Source organism: Anolis sagrei, chromosome 1 (assembly GCF_037176765.1).
Source record: "Anolis sagrei isolate rAnoSag1 chromosome 1, rAnoSag1.mat, whole genome shotgun sequence".
In the NCBI taxonomy this organism is placed as follows: domain Eukaryota; kingdom Metazoa; phylum Chordata; class Lepidosauria; order Squamata; family Dactyloidae; genus Anolis; species Anolis sagrei.
The window spans coordinates 256,257,433-256,277,638 of NC_090021.1; the positions used below are offsets into that span (position 1 = coordinate 256,257,433).

Genomic DNA, 20,206 nt, shown 5'->3' on the forward strand with positions numbered 1-20,206 from the left:
TCTGGACATTGATATACCTTCCACTCTTTTAACTAGCAAAGCCCTTGCAAGGTCGCCAGGGTCATAGATGATGACAATTTAATTCCAAGGGATGCAGTTCAATTCTACATTTAGGACCCTTGTTGAATGTCAATACCCCTTTCAATTTATTGATGTGAATTTGGTACCAGCTGTGAAGTTGTTTCATGGTGGTGCTAAAATGAAATCTATGCATGAATCTTGTCTATATGTATTGTGTCTTCGCCTCCTGCAATTAATCACAGCCATTTTATGATTGGTTTGCTGGCAGAATTTTAATCTCTGTCATGTTTGGAGGACTATGTGAAGAATATGGGCACAGGGACTTTTCCTTACTGCTAGGTCTAATTGTCTACACTCTCAGAGGAGTATCACTCTTAATGTGTATGCTTACTGATGAGGCCATCCATGCACTGTGAGTACAAATTGCTTTTCTGTGTGAAACTTAGCAGTGGGGTACTGGCAGACAAATGGAAGGAAAAGATAAGCTAAAAAGCTGCTTTTGTGATGGTGGTTATTAATGTCAGAAGGTTATCACTTGGACAAAAACACCCAATGCGGTATTTCATCAGATTCTTCTTGGCATTTCCACTTCCATGGGGAAGGCACAATCTTGTTTTGCCAAAACTTCTAAAACATTAGAATTGGACACAATTTGTTTTCTATATTCTTACAAGCTCATGGACTAAAGATGACTCATGAACTTCACAGTATATTTCAGTACTGCAATATTCTCAGTGCTCTTTCTTTGATTATCTGAACTAAAGTCACTTTTTCATGTTAAAAAGTACTTTGCTGCTGGGAATCCATCAGTTAAAAAGTCCAATTTTTCACATTTTCTTCTGGTGAGGGAAACAGTAGCAAGATTGATTAACAGGAAAGTATAAAGGAATATTGATTTCCCTATTACATAAACATAAATGTGTAATGCAAATTTTTAGTTACTCCACGTATTTGTTATGATAATTTTGAAGCTTTAGTTTCAATGGAACATCCAAATGAGGTGGTCAGAATATGTTAGCTAACATATGTTAGGCAACTCTGGTGTGTATTACACCAGTTGGTGAGGAATCTTGGTGTCTCTCAATCCTTGATTAACTATGAAAATCCATAATTCATTTCAGATTACTTCTAATAGCCCTGACAAAACAGCAGGGCAATTATTGTAACAATTACCTTTAAAAGGATCTTTTTTTTTTGTGAGACTGGAGAATGAGGAAACCAAATTAATTATGGATTCAAGGGAGATATTTAGAGAATAATGGATAACCTTAGAATGCTGGAGCAAAATTGTCGTACAATATAGGAAAAGACCTTTATAGAAAATCGAGTTTCAAAATTCTGCAATCCAGAAAGCAGACTTTCACAAGAATAATTGGTTATTCAAATCACCTAAGTTAATAAAACGTTACTTGGTCTAATTAATCAAGAAACTGAAAGTATTCTAATACAAAGCAAGTATTTTACCACAAGGGGTATATCAGAGGCTCTCCTATCATGTATTCAAAGGTCTAATAACTGCTTCCAAGATTTATTCTGGAAGCTGATTCTTGAGCTCTAACAAAAAAGTACGATATACTTTTATGTATAAAATGTATCATTTTATTGTATGTATAAAATGTATCATATTTTATACACCTTTTATGAAAGGGTGAATCTATTTCAAAATGGGTGAATCTATTTCAAAATGCATTCTTTGAAATATTCTTTGAATTCAGGAAATGCCAACCTCACTTACTGGTAAGCAGTCACTGGTACTGATGGGGATCCATTTTCTCATTGTTAAAAATCGGCTTCCTGATTCTTCCACCCACTCCACCCCTGTGGGAGATCTCCAGCACAACAGGCAGAAAAAGGACCATTGTCACAAACCCACCTTGTATCAGAGATCACACACACCAGTGGGTACATGATGCAAATGCCTTTTGATAAACAGGTGAACAGACCATTTGTCAATCCTAGAAGTTGCTTACTGGTACATGTTTTGTTTTATTGAAAAGCAACAAAAATAACTTGTAAAAAAAATCTAGGTTTTACATTAGCTAATTAATGGGAATTATAAGTATAAGCAATTACTTTATAATTAATATTTATCTATTTATTTACAATAGCATTTTTCCATTGCAGACTAATTCACGGATCTTATAAAGTGGGCATCTGTATGAGAATGATGGACCATTCCCACCCTGCAATACATTTGGTCTACACCACTGCATAGCAAATTGAAATGTCTTAGTTTTCCTTGGCAGTTCCTCTCAAAAAGCAACAGTGTTGTTGTGTCATTTCATGCCACCATGTGGGAAGGACTACAGAAGAAAATGGAGGTATGTACAAGTAAAGGGATCTGTGGTTAATGTGGAGGAGAAAGAGGGATATTTTTGCATGTTTTCACAAATTGAAGGAACTTTACGCAGGGCTTTTTGGGGAAGAGATTGCCCAAAAAATGTGATTTTTTTTCCAAAAACCACTTTTGCGGGTAGAAAGTTTGGAAAACTGGTTGGAGCTTCAAAGCCATGAAAATGGGGTCTAGATTTTGTATGTAGTTCACAAGCTGCATCATGTCCACTTGTAATTTAGTTGTGTCACTTCTAGCATCTTACAGGCAAAGGGACTGAAAGGATGAAGAATATTTTATTCAAACTCTCGAATTCAATTCACATGTACAAGTGAAGGCGTATGGCCCAAACTGCTGACATGTTACAGGTCATCCATTTGTCTCCATCTCTTCTTTATAATCATTACCCTATGTCTTTACACTTTCAGCATTACCCCAAAGGGACCAAATTATGTCATTCTTGAATAAAGTTATAACCATGCATGATTTCACAGTTCCAATATGCCTTGATTCCACACAGAGTGAAAAATAATATCTTGCCAATTAATTAGAAAAATGAGCACATCTGTTCATGGTAATTTTTCAGAAATAGTTTTTGGATGCATAGCTTGAGAGGCATGAGAGGTATGTTTTCGAAACAGTGATAAGAATTTAACCAAAGCTTGGGAAACAAAAGTAATATGTGCACCTTTAATTTTAAAAGTGTTGTTGCAGTAATATAAGCTGTAATATTATGTAATGTTGAGAAATATTAATTTCAGTTTTGTCCTTCGCAGTATATGATTGTTAGATACCCTAGTTATACTGACATTTTGGTGCCCCCCCCCCCCCTCTTTTGTTATAGAAAAGCAGATTCTTGATCACAATGATTTTAAATATTAATGAAACGTTATAAAATAAACATTTTAATGAATATAATAACTTACAGTTGCTTTGGCATTTCAGTATATTTTAAAATAGATGTAAGAGCCTCATGATATTTTCTAGGGGTGTGCATAATATCATTTTGGTGTAACATATTTGGGGGATTTAAGTAATCCAGCTGCCGAATCCCCAAAAACAGGCCTGGTAGGGGGCAGCTGAAGCTTTAGCTGATACAGATCACAGCAGCTGGATATTTCGGCTAATGAGGGCTAATATGGCTGAATAACACTCTACCTGAGGCAGAGGTGGCATGTGGGCAGCCTCACAAATCAGGCAAGAGCACCTGGCAGCTGCGACTCCTCCTCTTCTTTCTTCCCCCACAGCCTCCTCCATCCCTTCCTGAAGGCACCCTCCAGCACTCATAGAATCATAGAATCATAGAATCAAAGAGTTGGAAGAGACCTCATGGGCCATCCAGTCCAACCCCCTGCCAAGAAGCAGGAATATTGCATTCAAATCACCCCTGACAGATGGCCATCCAGCCTCTGCTTAAAAGCTTCCAAAGAAGGAGCCTCCACCACACTCTGGGGCAGAGAGTTCCACTGCTGAACGGCTCTCACAGTCAGGAAGTTCTTCCTCATGTTCAGATGGAATCTCCTCTCTTGTAGTTTGAAGCCATTGTTCCGCGTCCTAGTCTCCAAGGAAGCAGAAAACAAGCTTGCTCCCTCCTCCCTGTGGCTTCCTCTCACATATTTATACATGGCTATCATATCTCCTCTCAGCCTTCTCTTCTTCAGGCTAAACATGCCCAGTTCCCTAAGCCGCTCCTCGTAGGGCTTGTTCTCCAGACCCTTGATCATTTTAGTCACCCTCCTCTGGACACATTCCAGCCTGTCAATATCTCTTTTGAACTGTGGTGCCCAGAATTGGACACAATATTCCAGGTGTGGTCTAACCAAAGTGGAATAGAGGGGTAGCATTACTTCCTTAGATCTAGGCACTATGCTCCTATTGATGCAGGCCAAAATCCCATTGGCTTTTTTTTTTTTTTGCTGCCACATCACATTGTTGGCTCATGTTTAACTTGTTGTCCACGAGGACTCCAAGATCTTTTTCACACGTACTGCTCTCGAGCCAGGCATTGTCCCCCATTCTGTATCTTTGCATTTCATTTTTTCTGCCAAAGTGGAGTATCTTGCATTTGTCACTGTTGAATTTCATTTTGTTAGTTTTGGCCCATCTCTCTATCGGTCAAGATCGTTTTGAATCCTGCTCCTGTCCTCTGGACTATTGGCTATCCCTCCCAGTTTGGTGTCATCTGCAAACTTGATGATCATGCCTTCTAACCCTTCATCTAAGTCATTAATAAAGATGTTGAACAGGACCGGGCCCAGGACGGAACCCTGCGGCACTCCGCTCGTCACTTCTTTCCAAGATGAAGAGGAAGCATTGGTGAGCACCCTCTGGGTTCATCCATTTAACCAATTACAGATCCACCTCACTGTAGTTTTGCCTAGCCCACATTGGACTAGTTTCCTTGCCAGAAGGTCATGGGGGATCTTGTCGAAGGCCTTACTGAAATCCAGGTATGCTACATCCACGGCATTCCCCGCATCTACCCAGCTTTTAACTCTATCGAAAAAAGAGATCAGATTAGTCTGGCATGACTTGTTTTTGATAAATCCATGTTGACTATTAGCGATGACTGCATTTGTTTCTAAGTGTTTGCAGACCACTTCCTTAACTATCTTTTCCAGAATCTTGCCCGGTATCGACGTGAGGCTGACCGGACGGTAGTTGTTTGTGTCATCCTTTTTTTCCCTTCTTGAAGATTGGGACCACATTGGCCCTCCTCCAATCTGCTGGAACTTCTCCCGTTCTCCAAGAACTCTCAAAGATGGTTGCCAATGGTTCCGAAATGACTCACTTGAGGCAAATGGGATCTTGCCTTCACAGCAGTATTTTGTGTTGTTTAATCACATTCCTTGTTGACCCATATGTTTTGTTTATCTGTGACATCATTGCTTAAAACATAGTGTCATGATGGCAGCTTGAATTCATTAAGGCAATTACAAACACACAACTTATACTTACAGATTCATGATTGGTTTGTATTTATAACCCCTACATATTCCTTGGTTCAGGGAGAGTCCCCCAGTCTTCACTGACCAGCTGGTGATGTGAGCAACAGGATTCTGTTCACCTGCTGATTGGGAAGCAGCAGATCTCCTGAAAGTGATATTTGATGCAAGGGAGAATTGTAGCAGTGGGCCTGCTTGTGACTGTTGCACTAAATATCACTCATAGAAGGGATGGAAACAGCAGCCAGTTGCTTCCCAATTATGAAGGAATAAACCCCTACTGCTTGCAGTTGCTGCTGCCCAGTAAGTGAGGACTGGGAAAGTTGGTCAGGCTGGGAGGCATTATTTGGCTATCTAACTAAGGAGTTTATGTAGCTAAATAGGTGATAACAGCATTACAGCTATCATTGGCACATTTTATATAAAACAAAAAAAAAATTAAATTATAGAGCAGGAAAATAGTTGGCTTGATTGTGAAGGTGTGCATAAAGAAAAAAGAGGCTTCACAGCATGGAACAATAGAGAGAGGGGGACAAAAAAGATGAAAAGCATCAAGTCCACCATGAATACATTCACAATAATACAGCTCACAAATCACAGCTTCCCAATCCTATGGGAGAGCAGCATTTTGACACAATAGTATGTGTCCAATGGTTGTCAGGTTTTGAAATGTGCTACAACTGAAAAGATTAATCTGGAAGAAAAGCAGAGTATGCTCTATTTCTATATACATGTCTTAGTGCTAAATATAGGCTCAATTTGGTATGCAAACCACCTTCTCTTCATAACTAAGGTCTCACGAACACATCCTATTGTTCGGGGAAATAAGAGAGGGAGAGATAGAAAGACATAGAGAGAAAGATAATTTAATGACAGGGTTTATGGGAAAGGGTTGCAACTTGCATGTTTATCTTCGTGGCTGTAATAATATGGCACCTATACATGCACAGAATCTATGAAAGCATTCATTGTCTTAGCTTCTAGCATCAACTGAAGCAATTGTCACTTGCTTTTTGAGATTCCAAGAAGCTTTTATGGTATTGGCTTAATGTTGGCACAAGTAGATGCCTGTTTACAGGGAGCAGCTCAGAAGCTGCAAATCATCTCTGTATCGACATCCTGTCCAATGCTAACTGCTGTAACACCAGTGTAGTCATCTCTTATTGCAACCAGCCTTCTTGTAGAGACAGTGGCTTCCAGCTGTCAGAAAATGTGCTAAATAGTCTGCTAATTTGGAGATCATGCCAGGCAGAACAGAACAGCAGTCAGTGCTTTTTAACCACTGCGGTTGAGCTCTTTTCTGCCACTTAACATATGCTTGTTTCATCTACCTATCAATGCAGTCTCTCTGTGTGTATACATGAAATAATAAGTCACATCCAACTCATAAGGAGAAAAGACTTTTTTTACATTATATCTAAGCTACTTTCCTGATGTCCTCATCTAAAGGCTGCCTTTTACATGCAAGTTTTATTTACAAGTTCAACTCTGCCTCCCCCTCCACACATCAGATCAAGATGTTGATATGAGTTGATCACATATGGCTTGAATTAGGATGTGTACTGAAGCTCACATGGGGATAATAGCCTTACTGTACAGTCAGGACACCATTTCTCCAGAATCTACTTGCACCTTGGTTACATGTAGGAGCTTTGAATTCTTTAGACCAGCACTACCTACTTTGTTAGAAGTTTCCAGAGGTAACATGTCTGCCTTAGACTGATTTTGGGTATAACTGAAGGAAAGCAAGTTGTCAACAGTGTTGTTTTATTATTCTTAACAGTGAAAGGTGTTTGTTTTTTCTTAACAATAAGGAGATTGATGCTTTTCATGAGAAAATAACTTGGCTGGTTATGAATACTATGTATCTTGCATTTACACTGTTTAGCCGGTATTGCACCACCTGACATCCGCCGGGAAGTAGCAACCAATAGTGGAAGGACCAAGGCAGTGACATCTCCAGCTCATCCCCTGTTTGGATATCAGCCAGCACGTCAACGACTTAAATCAAGAAATAGTTTTCTAAGATCTACAGAGACACTCGCTGGAACATCTCAGCAAGTGAGAGTCCAAAAGTGGCAGGTCAAACCCAGAACCTCAATCAATGGCTGATACCAAATGAGAGACTCCCCCCTGGGCACACAGAAAACAGGGCAACTTGGCGCTGAACAGACTGCACTTTGGCACCATGAGATGCAGAGCCAACCTTAAGAAATGGGTCTACAAAGTGGAATCCACGACATGCGAGTGTGGAGAAGTGCAAACTACAGACCACCTGCTGCAATGCAGCCTGAGCCCTGCCACATGCACAATGGCGGACCTTCTTGTAGCAACACCAGAGGCACTCCAAGTGGCCAGCTACTGGTCAAAGGACATTTAATCAACTACGAAGCTTGCAAACTTTGTGTTTTGTTTGTTTGTTTGTTAAAAATGCAATGCAACTGTTTGGTCTGCCCCTGACATGATAAATAAACAAATAAAAAATCTTGCATTTGCATGAACACCTCTTTAGGCAGCAGAAAATCTTGACCAACTTTCAATAAGAATTGAAGAAATAAATAGAAAACTTCCTTTTCAGGAAAAACAAAACATCTTTCAGGTGCTTTCCATTATGTGCAGTTACAGCAAAACTGCAAATCAAAATCAAAATTTACACCAAGAGTTTTCAGTATATTGATCTGAAAAGTTTTTGTGTGGTGTGCCTAAACTGGAGAACAGAAAAAAAAGATGTGGAGGATTCAATTCCAAAGATTTTAGGACTGAGGATTATGGTTAATGTCCAAATGTTTGAGCTTTCAGTATGCTCACCTAAGAGGTCTCTGCATAGCACTGATTGGTGAAGAGGAAGTTTTAGAGTTAACATGAATTGGAGTTGATGTCCCATTATTAATACAGAACTGAACTGTCACATAGGTTTGGTTCTGGGACTCTGTGTGGATACAAAAAATCCAGGTGGTTATGCCCCATATTATTAAATGGTGGTGACATGAACATGCACATTTCTACATGTCTGTTTTCATTTTGCCACCTTTTAATAATATGGAGTGTGGTGATCCAAAGTTAGCGGAAATTACAGAACCAAAATCCATAGATCTGGAGGGCCCACTGTATACTGACTTGGAAAACCAGTGGAAGAGGAGAGGAAGAAGAAGGGATTTTGTTCCAAAGAGTTTTACAGATTGGGGTTAAACATCCAGATATTAAGGTCACCAGTTTACAGATTTGGGATAACAACAACAACAATAACTTTATTTTTATACCCTTCCACCATCTCCCCAAAGGAACTTGGGGCAGCTTACAAGGGGACAAGCCCACATTACAAATAAAAACAGCATTAAAAGCAATCAAATAAAAACATAACACAATCATAACACAACATCTTAAAACAATAAGGCTGAGATAACTTTCAAAGTTGTGATCAGTCTCAAATAAGTGCAATGCTTCCGAATGGAGTCAGTAGAAAGTGTGGAAATAAAATTAATAGAGGCTGAGAATACCCTTTTAAAAGTATTGTGTAACCAAGAGGTAGGCCAGAAATAAAATGCATGGCTTAGATGAGGAAAGAGATAGTTGTCTGGTGAAACTGCCTAATCAAAGGCATGATGGAACATCCAAGTTTTTAATTCCCTTCAAATATGGACAAGGAGGGGTCGTGTCTGATCTCCTTAGGGAGGGAGTTCATAGATGGACTAATGTGAATGTCATGGACTCGTATCTGGTGTGTTCAAGCCACCAGAACACCTCCATGCCCTGATTTCACAGCCAAATTTGAAGAATGAAAACATCTGGGACCCTGCATGGGAAAGTGCCTGATAACATGAACTGGCTCTGACTAAAAGACCTGGAGAGATCTCCAAGATTTAGTCAGGTCAATGAGACTATTAACATCAAACTACTGAAACTTAAACTGACATCATATTTCTATCTTCTACACTGTGATAATGGCAGAACTCTGGTAGAAAGTAAATTCATTCATAGAGGAATCTTGGAGATGTCTTTAATACTACTATATAGCAAAGTTACACATGAAGAAAACACGGATGACTTCTCAGTTCAATACCCAAAGCCCCACAGCCTCAACTCCCAAAAGTTCCTCCGTTCAGCCTCCAGGTCTTCTGTGTTGCTGGGGTAAGCATCTGGTGAAGCTTTTATCCCAGTTGGGGGTGGAACCACAAGTGATGTCATCTGATACCTCACGTGGGGCTCTGTCCCCCTTCCCCTAGAAGGATCTAAGCATTCTAGGATGCTTATTTTTGAACCATGTAATGAGGTTGCAGGTTAGTCTCTAAGGTACTTCAAGATGCTTTTGCATGCTGGGTACAATGCTGTTTGAGATATGTAACTCTAGAGTATAAATCTGTAACTGTAATACTGAATGCTAGCAAATAGGGTGATTTTTTGTGAAGAACTGAATTGTTAAGTGTAGAGAATTTCAAAGATGGCTGCATTTTTACTCAAGTATTAATCAAGGACAAAGAAAACCATGTAAGTTCATATCAGAATTCATAAAGTATGAATAAGTTAAACTATCTCTTTTCCTGAACCACTGAGCTGCATCAAACTTGATGGGTCTCAATTATGTTGACCATATATAGCATAATCCTAACTTGTGTAATAATCCTGAATGCTTTGTTACATGGACAGTAAAAATGTCAGACCACTGCAAAAAGTATAACTCAATGGATTCCTGGATACCAGAGTGTTTATTACTACCGCTCTCGTTCTGTGTAAATTCTGTAACAAGATGTGGCCCCAGAGAACAAAAATGATCTATTTTAATGTGTGAGGAAATTGAAGTTGGTGTGAGTGAAAGTACTACACTACAGAAACTGGCAATTCATGTGAACTTGCTGCAGTTAACACTTTGTGTATCTCGAATAGTAAATAAAAATGTTCCATGCACCCTACTGTCAGTTAAATTTGGCTGCATTTATGAAATTCATTTTTTTCTCCAGGGAGCAAACTCAGATCATGGATAAAATTGTAGTGGCATTGAAGCAAGGGACTTAAATCAAACTGAGGTCCTCCAATTAAATATTAAAATTTGCCCAAGCTAAGTCTTACTGGGTTCAACCAATTTCATTTGTAGTGAATGGATCTGAAAACACATCCTTAGTTGTGAAATGTAAAGATTTAGTTTACCACTTCAAAATTGTGAGCTTGGAAAAGTTCTTCTCTTAGAACCTCATCACCGTGAGGTCACCTATCTGAGCAATAGCAGGGGAATTCACCACAAACTGTGGCAAATCCGACATGGGGAACCCATTTCCCCATGCCCTGCATTGCCCCTCACCTCATCCCATGGGGAAGGAGCCCCCAGTGGTGAAATGGGTTAAACCCTTGTGCCGTCAGGACTGAAGACTGACAGGTCAGAGGTTCAAATCCATGTGGATGAGCTCCCTCTGTCAGCTCTAGCTCTTTATGCAGGGACATGAGAGAAGCCTCCCACAAGGATAGTAAAACAACAAAACACCAGGGCTTCCCCTGGGCAACGTCTTTGCGGAGGATTAATTCTCTTACACCAGAAGCAACTTGCAGCTTTTCAAGTCACTCCTGACATGAAAAAAAAATCCCATGGAGAGAAGCGTTGCCACCCAGCTTTTCCCCATTGTTGTCTGTGCAACATCGGAAGCCTTCTGTGTTACTGGCACTGCCTCCTGTGACACTTGGGCCTCACTTCAGTCATAGAGCCCCATCGGAAATAGTGATGGGATCTGGCAGACTCCATGCCTGAAGAGCGGTCCAAGTGTCACAGGACAGACAATTTTGCTCCTCTGATAAGGTCCATAGACTACATCTTGCAGAATCCTCCCAGCCAGCATGGATACTTGGAGCTGTAGTCTTGAAAACCTCTACCTCCTGCCCAGCTCTCTCTCTCTCTCTCTCTCTCTCTCTCTCTCTCTCTCAGTATGTGTGCGTGTGTGCATGTGAAACCAGATAGTTGAATTTAGGCTCTCATCCAAATCAGCAGGGCATGCATTGATTGTCATGGATTTATTACCATTGATTGAAATGGGAATTAAGTTCAATTACTTTCATCAGATTTTACTTCACAAAAGAAAAAAAATCTATTCTTTTCTTTTTCCTCTTTATGAAAGAGGGAAAAGTTTGAATTAGATCCAGTAGTAGTTTCCATTACAATATTCTTCTCATTCATGGCCTTCCACTTCAGAGATTGTGCTGATAAAAGACAAGGCCTGATGCCAAAACCTGAATTGAAGCAGGAAGGAGAGCTTGCATTTTGGAGCTACAACTCCTAGTATCCTCCAGTGAGAATGGGCACTTAGGCTGTGAATATATGCATACCTCACAAATGAGGGACCCAAGTCTGAACATAGCTATCCTTCAATGGGGGCTATGGATTGAATGGGGAAAACTCCCCCCAACCAAAACCATTGAACGGTCAACTCTCCTTGCATTGGCATGCTCTCTATAACATCCCAAGCAATGACTGGTAGTGCCTGCATTTTCTAAATGCCTAATGGGCACTGAAACATCCTCCCCTCTCCCCAGGTAATTCTACTAGTCATTAAGATTTCTTCAGGGATAATTAACGTTTCTCTCCAGCCAGTAATGCAATTCAGAAATTCTTTATTGGACATTCAGAGTGAGGATGAATTTAATACCTCACTAAGACTGCTTCAGCAGGATTGTCAGTGGGAATTCAGTAACTGGGTTAGAAAATATTAATGAAGCATGAAAACAGCAGCTTTTAAGCAATTGGCACTACCGTTCAAATGGATTTTCTTACTGCAGGTTAAATAAAGAGACCATTTAGAAGCATGAAAATTGCCCTATTTAGATAGTTTATTAATTTTCTTGCACAGAAAAGCAACCTAATATGGTAGATGTTACTGATATATCTGTTGCCATGTTTCATCTCGGCCAACTCACTGTCTTTCCATCACTCTAAACAGTGGCCATTTACTCCCATCACAATCCACAAGCAATTTGAGGCAGTTCAGTCTCAATGACATAAATCGCTTCATTTGTTCTCAATTTTTTTTTTTTAAAAAAAAAAACAACCCTGACTTCTTTCACTGCTTCCTTCTCAGTCAGTGAACATACATAATGGCATAAATTTGCAAAGCTGAATGGATTCATGCCCATACAAATGAAAACACCTTCACTAATATATTAAAAGTTACCCAGTGCATAGTAGTCTTGAAGAAATTTTTCAGAAGCTTGAACTCATATGTCGGGAAAAAGCAGGTTTTAAAGTTTCTATCTTTCTTGTGATTAGTAGTGGCTATTAGTGCATCTAGAATTTTCCCAATAGTAATTTGTGCCCTCTAGTTCTCTCGTGAAAAGCGAAGCAAAGGAGCCCTCATTGAAAAGTCAATGTTTGTGCTTGGGGTGATGTTGGCATTGACAGAACAATTAGATCACCTCCATCCTAGACTGATCAAATTTTTGAAATACATTGGTGATGTGGCACTTTCCCTTTTTAATATGTATACCTAGGATTCTGAAAATGAAATGGAAAGAACATACAAATATCTGTTCCAAAAAGCAAAAACAGACAGGGAGTGAAGACTTTTGCAAGACTCTGCTTCTTGCAAGCACAACACAGCAGAGTACTTATTTATTTATTTGTCACAATTTAAAGAATTTATTTTGTGCTCCGTTCACAGAGAAAGCAGAAAAGGGCGAAAATACACTTTTAAAAAAATCATCTGTACCGGGGAGTCAAGTATCCACAGAAGGTCTGAATCTGAAATGCCTGTCAAGTTTGCATAAAATTTTAATGTGAGAAGAAAACATGTCACTGCTCCAGTTTTATGATCATTTGATCCATATACCATTCCTTTTGGGATGCTGTGTTACAATTATAACTCTGTGTCCAAAATGTGAATACTGAGAAACAAGGGTGAAGCATCATAAAGCCTGAAGGAATCCCAAAATTTACAGAAATATAAAAAGTATTTATGAGGTGGAAGAAAAACCTGAGGAGATAAATCCTTAACGTCAAATAAACTAACAAAAGAAAAGAAAACCCAAGAAACAAAAAGTAAGTTTACTTTGTGGAGCTTGCCCCAAAATATTGAAGTATATTTTGGAGTGGGAAGTGAGGAAGATCACCCCCAGGCCTGTAGCGAGGGGGTGGTTTTAGGGGTTCAAACCCTCCCCGAAATGTTTCAGATTTTTTTAAAAAAACCTGGTTTACTCATGAATTTTAACTGGTTAACCAAATCCCCATGCTAAGTCTATGAGATGCAAAAAATTAAGAGTCCCTCCAGAACTGCAAGCACTATCTCAAGCAAATATTGACAATGTATTTACACTGTCATTACTTGCAGCAATAGCTGATGTAGTGAAGCAACCAAGTTGGGTGCGTGTTGAATGCTCTCATTAAGGAGGCCAGACTTGGTGGAGGTGGTTGACAGGGGTGGAGCTGCAGGGTATTGAAGGGTGCTCTGCCCCCTGCTGTGCTCTTTGCTTCAGCGTGAGCTAGGAGGCAGGTTTCAGACCCCCCCCCCCCCGCAAAATTTTCAACGCCCCCCCCCCCCCGCAAAATTTTAAACCCCTCCCGAAATGTTTTTCTGGCTACGGCCCTGATCACCCCACAATGAAAAATGTGGATTTATACATTTATTTCAGAATATTTATAAACTACAGGTAACCCCCATGTTACAAACAATATAGGTTCTGTAGGCTTGTTCTTAAGTTGAATGTGTATGTAAGTCAGAACAAGTATACACTTTTAAGTGTAATTCCAGATACACACATAGAGAGAGACACTTTGAATAGCATAGGGAAGGGTTAAGGGTGGTGTTTGTTTAGCTGTCTGTGTCCCTGTGTACAAGACTTCCCCATACTTTTTGTCCCTGTGATTATTTGATTTTGAAAAATTTGGCTTGTTGTAGTGATAATAAGCTTCAGTGGAGATACCTTTTCCCATGATAACTCTTTCAGTTAAGTTAAACTGCATTATATGGGCCCGCACTGATCATATACTGCAGTTTTAAACTACATTAAATTTAACAGCTTTCAGCGCTGCTTTCTTTGAGAGGCGGGGCTTCCTGAGTTTAAAAATTAACTGCTCTGTTTGAGGGGAGGGGCTTCCTGAGTTTAAAAATTAACTGCTCTGTCTGAGAGGCGGGGCTTCCTGGTTATCCTATATAAACTCAGTAACCTATACTTTCACCCCTGCATACAGACAACAACATCAAACACACACCAAGAGGAGGTCATTAGCAACCTCCAGATGGAACAAACACGAAAACTTCCCATCTCATGCCAAAGCTGTGGCATGTTCAGCTTTTTCACACTACAATTACTCAATTACATCTGCCCCAAGTGTACACAGATCACTCGCATGGAACACAGGATACGACAACTCGAGGACCGTATTAAGACCCTTAAGAACATTCAGGAACTTGAGCTGTTCTTAGACACCACACACCACACTGGCCTAGACACGCGGCCCATATCACACCAACATTACGGGGAGGCTCAACAGAACAGCACCTCAGATGTGGACAACCCTCAGGCTTGGAGAAATGTCACCCTTAGAAGGACACATAGGACACAGAAGCCTCCTCAGAATACTTCCGCTCAGCTGCAGTTACACAATAGATTCCAAATTCTCACACAACTAGCACCTGACCAAGAAACACAACATATTGGGGAAGACCAGAATGGCTTAGATACTGATCAGTGGCTCATCCTTGATCAGTGTGCAGGGGATAGCCCTGACTGGGACAACACTTCACAACATTCACACTTGCACAATCGTGCAGGGGTACCATCCCCAACCATAGACCAGGAGCAACAGGAACACATACAGGAGAACCATAGGCTCTTGGACGAATCTCAATGGATTGTCCTTGACGAATGCACCGGGGATGTCGAGGAGGAGGACGACACTTTTCACCTACACAATTCACACCAACAGGATCACTTTTCTGGAGACCTACACACTACATTGCACAAAAGGGGCCCTGTCATTCCTGAAAGTAAACAGGTCTTGGTAGTAGGCGACTCCCTCCTTAGAGGAACGGAAGCTGTCATTTCCAGACCAGATGGGATGGCTCGAGAAATATGCTGCCTACCGGGGGCAAAAATACACCATATCACTCAGAGGCTCACCAGGCTCCTCAAGCCCTATCACCGTCCTCCCCTCATGTTGATTCATGTAGGAACCAATGATACTGCAAGGCATACGTTTCAAAAGATCACAAATGATTTTCGAGCTCTAGGAGCAATGCTAAAAGAATGTAATGTACAGATGGTCTTTTCATCCCTCCTCCCTGTTGTAAGACACGGACCCACAAGAGCCAGAAAAATAGTACAGGTCAATGACTGGCTTAGAAAATGGTGTCAGGAGGAACGCTTTGGCTTCCTCGACCATGGCCTGCTATTCCAGGAGGATGGCCTACTGGCAAGAGATGGGGTGCATCTCACACAAGTAGGAAAACACCTTTTGGCTCACAGACTCGCAAACCTCATTAGACGCACTTTAAACTAGGTCCACCGGGGGAGGGTGACAACAGCCTTGCGAACACTACTTTACCCATAATGTCTGGGAATCGCCAGAAGGCTAAACGGAGGGCTGCACAAACACAACAAGGACCAAGTACCAAAAGCACAATAATCCCAATTAAACAGCTCAAGGGTAGATCCCAGGGGCTCACATGTCTTTACACTAATGCACAGAGCATGGGAAATAAACAAGACGAACTCCAACTTCTAGCACTACACCACAAATATGATATCATAGCCATCACTGAAACCTGGTGGGATGACTCCTATCGCTGGAATGTAGATATCGAGGGGTATAACCTCTTTCACAGAAACCGAACAAAGGGGAGAGGAGGCGGAGTAGCCTTATATGTCAAAAACTCTTATGCTGCAGAAAAAATTCAAGACAGCAATCTGGGAAACCAGCTTGAAATCATCTGGATAAGAATCAAGGGAACTGGGACTCAAAAAGATGTCGTTGTAGGCGTCTACTACAGACCCCCAAGCCAGGAGGAAGATCTTGATGAAGTCTTCTGCCAACAGTTGACCAAACAGGCACAGAAAAGAGATGTAGTAGTCATGGGCGATTTCAACTATCCCGATATTTGCTGGAAAACAAACTCGGCCAAGAGTACAAGGTCCAACAAATTCCTCGCTTGCCTTGCAGACAATTTCATGGTCCAGAAGGTAGAAGAGGCAACAAGGGGATTGGCTACTCTTGATCTCATCCTAACAAATGCGGAGGACCTGATCGATGCGGTCGAAGTGGTAGGATCCTTAGGGGCAAGTGACCATGTGCTCCTGCAATTTGAGGTACAAAGGAAGGCCGAAACTAAGACAAGTCAAACCCGCATTTTGGACTTTAGGAGAGCTGATTTCCAAAAAATGAAGGAAACGCTGAGCAGCATTCCGTGGACACAGATACTAAAAGACAAGGGAGCTACGGATGGATGGGAATTTCTCAAGAGTGAAATACTCAAGGCGCAATTGCAAACCGTGCCAACAAAGAGAAAAAATAGGACAAGTGCAAAGAAGCCAGAATGGATGTCCAAAGAACTTCTAACTGTGCTAAGACACAAAAGAGACATGCACAAGAAGTGGAAAAAGGGAGAAATCACCAAAGAAGAATTCAAACAAATGGCCAACACCTGTAGGGAAAAGGTCCGCAAAGCTAAAGCAAAAAACGAGCTCAGACTTGCCAGGGACATTAAAAACAATAAAAAGGGCTTCTATTCTTATGTCAGTAGAAAAGGAAAAACAAGGAGGCGATAGGACCTCTTCGAGGAGAAGATGGGGCAATGCTGACAGGGGACAGGGAAAAGGCAGAACTACTTAATGCCTTCTTTGCCTCGGTCTTCTCACAAAAAGAGAGTCTTCAACCTCAGCAAGATGGAGTGGATGAGGGATTGGAGGACATCCAACCCCAAATTGGGAAAGAAGTCGTCCAGGAATACCTGGCCGCTCTTAATGAGTTCAAGTCCCCAGGGCCAGATCAACTACACCCAAGAGTACTGAAGGAACTAGCGGAAGTCATTTCGGAACCATTGGCAACCATCTTTGAGAGTTCTTGGAGAACGGGAGAAGTTCCAGCAGATTGGAGGAGGGCCAATGTGGTCCCAATCTTCAAGAAGGGAAAAAAGGACGACCCAAACAACTACCGTCCGGTCAGCCTCACGTCGATACCGGGCAAGATTCTGGAAAAGATTGTTAAGGAAGCGGTCTGCAAACACTTAGAAACAAATGCAGTCATCGCTAATAGTCAACATGGATTTATCAAAAACAAGCCATGCCAGACTAATCTGATCTCTTTCTTCGATAGAGCTACAAGCTGGGTAGATGCGGGGAATGCCGTGGATGTAGCGTACCTGGATTTCAGTAAGGCCTTCGACAAGGTCCCCCATGACCTTCTGGCAAGGAAACTAATCCAATGTGGGCTAGGCAAAACTACGGTGAGGTGGATCTGTAATTGGTTAAGTGGACGAACACAGAGAGTGCTCACTAATGCTTCCTCTTCATCTTGGAAAGAAGTGACAAGTGGAGTGCCGCAGGGTTCTGTCCTGGGCCCGGTCCTGTTCAACATCTTTATTAATGACTTAGATGAAGGGCTGGAAGGCATGATCATCAAGTTTGCAGATGACACCAAATTGGGAGGGATAGCCAATAGTCCAGAGGACAGGAGCAGAATTCAAAACGATCTTGACAGATTAGAGAGATGGGCCAAAACTAACAAAATGAAGTTCAACAGTGACAAATGCAAGATACTCCACTTTGGCAGAAAAAATGAAATGCAAAGATACAGAATGGGGGACAATGCCTGGCTCGAGAGCAGTACGTGTGAAAAAGATCTTGGAGTCCTCGTGGACAACAAGTTAAACATGAGCCAGCAATGTGATGTGGCAGCAAAAAAAGCCAATGGGATTTTGGCCTGCATCAATAGGAGCATAGTGTCTAGATCTAAGGAAGTAATGCTACCCCTCTATTCTGCTTTGGTTAGACCACATCTGGAATACTGTGTCCAATTCTGGGCACCACAATTCAAGAGAGATATTGACAAGCTGGAATGTGTCCAGAGGAGGGCGACTAAAATGATCAAGGGTCTGGAGAACAAGCCCTACGAGGAGCGGCTTAGGGAACTGGGCATGTTTAGCCTGAAGAAGAGAAGGCTGAGAGGAGATATGATAGCCATGTATAAATATGTGAGAGGAAGCCACAGGGAGGAGGGAGCAAGCTTGTTTTCTGCTTCCTTGGAGACTAGGACGCAGAACAATGGCTTCAAACTACAAGAGAGGAGATTCCATCTGAACATTAGGAAGAACTTCCTGACTGTGAGAGCCGTTCAGCAGTGGAACTCTCTGCCCCGGAGTGTGGTGGAGGCTCCTTCTTTGGAAGCTTTTAAGCAGAGGCTGGATGGCCATTTGTCAGGGGTGATTTGAATGCAATATTTCTGCTTCTTGGCAGGGGGTTGGACTGGATGGCCCATGAGGTCTCTTCCAACTCTTTGATTCTATGATTCTATGATTCTATACTGGAGATCCAGACTTTCTGATGTTCTGATGACCGGCTTTCTGATGTTCTGTAAAACATTATAATTCCTCCATGAAAGTCCGAGGCCAGAGAGAGGCGCTGAGGAGGAGAGAGAGACCTGGGTACCTGGGCATTTGGAAACACTTCTCATGAGAAAAGGACTGATAAGGACTTTTGGGAAGAGAACTGCTTTGAGGGAATGCTTTGAGCTGGGTTGCCATAGATACAAGGGAGGGGGTTGGAAGGAGGGGTAGAAAACTAGAACTTTCGCATATAAACTCTATTAGCAGCTTTCTGCTGGCTTTAGTAACATAGATAAAATAAAAGCTATTTTCTAAGACTTCATGTGAGAGGCCTGAATTTAATGAAGAGGTTTTGCAGTTGCTTACACTTACGACTATATCACATGGAGGTCAATTAATGGGGTCTATGTTCTTTTCTGTGCCGCTAGCATGCTGCTGGCAAAGAGTCCCCTGGAGCCCACCAGATGATGCAAGGCTACTTCTGTTGGGGCTCCAAAGCCAGGGAGGAAGCTGGGGAAGTTGAGAAACATTGTGGGAAGGGATTTCACAACCCCACAACGGTAAAGGAATGGAGTGTTACGCTGGTCCTTGATTCCCCCACTGTCCCCTGACTTCTTGACCTCCATGTGATGTAGTTCTTAGAGAGCTTGTAGTCCGTCTCATAAATCAAAGCAAAAAAATTCTAAATGTCACCAAACTACAAATCCCAAGATACAAAGAATATTATATTATAATATTATATTATAGACATACTCTTGCTCTGGCAGTAAATAGCTAGCCAATGAAATTCTTTCAGTAGTGTTTTATGTTCTGCAGATATGTCACCTGAGCCCAAAACAGCCAAAGCATTCTGCAATAGCTTTTTCTGGAACTGTCTGGAAGGCGGGCAATAGACACCCCACAAGGCTACACATAAGACTACAAACATCTGGACTGCTGTAACCAAACTATTCAAATTCAGGAATGGCTACAACTGGCATACCAGCCAAAAAGGACTCCAAAAGAGTCTACTGAAACACTTTTTAACTAGTCCCAAATATTGCCTTTATTTTTAAGAAGGCGAGACTTTCTACCCGTGACATCATATTTCAGATCATTTTCAGTTATTTTTAGGAGTTCATGAAAATCTGGTTTTGTTTTTTTGGTGGGGGGGGGGGTATGCACAAAACTACAGCAGATCACAAAGGCACTGGATTTCTGCATATAGGATTTAATCCACAGTATATTTAGCTTTGAATTTTGTGATGACTCCCTCTGCCTGACAGATAGACATATCCCTCCACCTCCACCTCCACTCCCACCCCAATCGCATGCCACCAAACAACAATAGACATCCACTGGCATTTTCATACCAGGCAATTATAGTATCATTATTCCACTTTAACTGCCATGGCTCT

At 41.4% G+C, this 20,206-nt stretch overlaps 1 long non-coding RNA gene across 1 annotated transcript in view; it reads left to right on the top strand.

The window, feature by feature from the left end:
* LOC132769623 (uncharacterized) overlaps positions 1–10,188 on the top strand; it is a 53,551-nt gene extending 43,363 nt beyond the window's left edge. Inside the window, exons 4-5 of the long non-coding RNA XR_010908935.1 lie at positions 2,146–2,342; positions 7,187–10,188. This is a non-coding gene — a long non-coding RNA (uncharacterized lncRNA). The remainder of the gene's footprint in view (positions 1–2,145; positions 2,343–7,186) is intronic.
* The last annotated feature ends 10,018 nt before the right edge of the window (positions 10,189–20,206 follow it).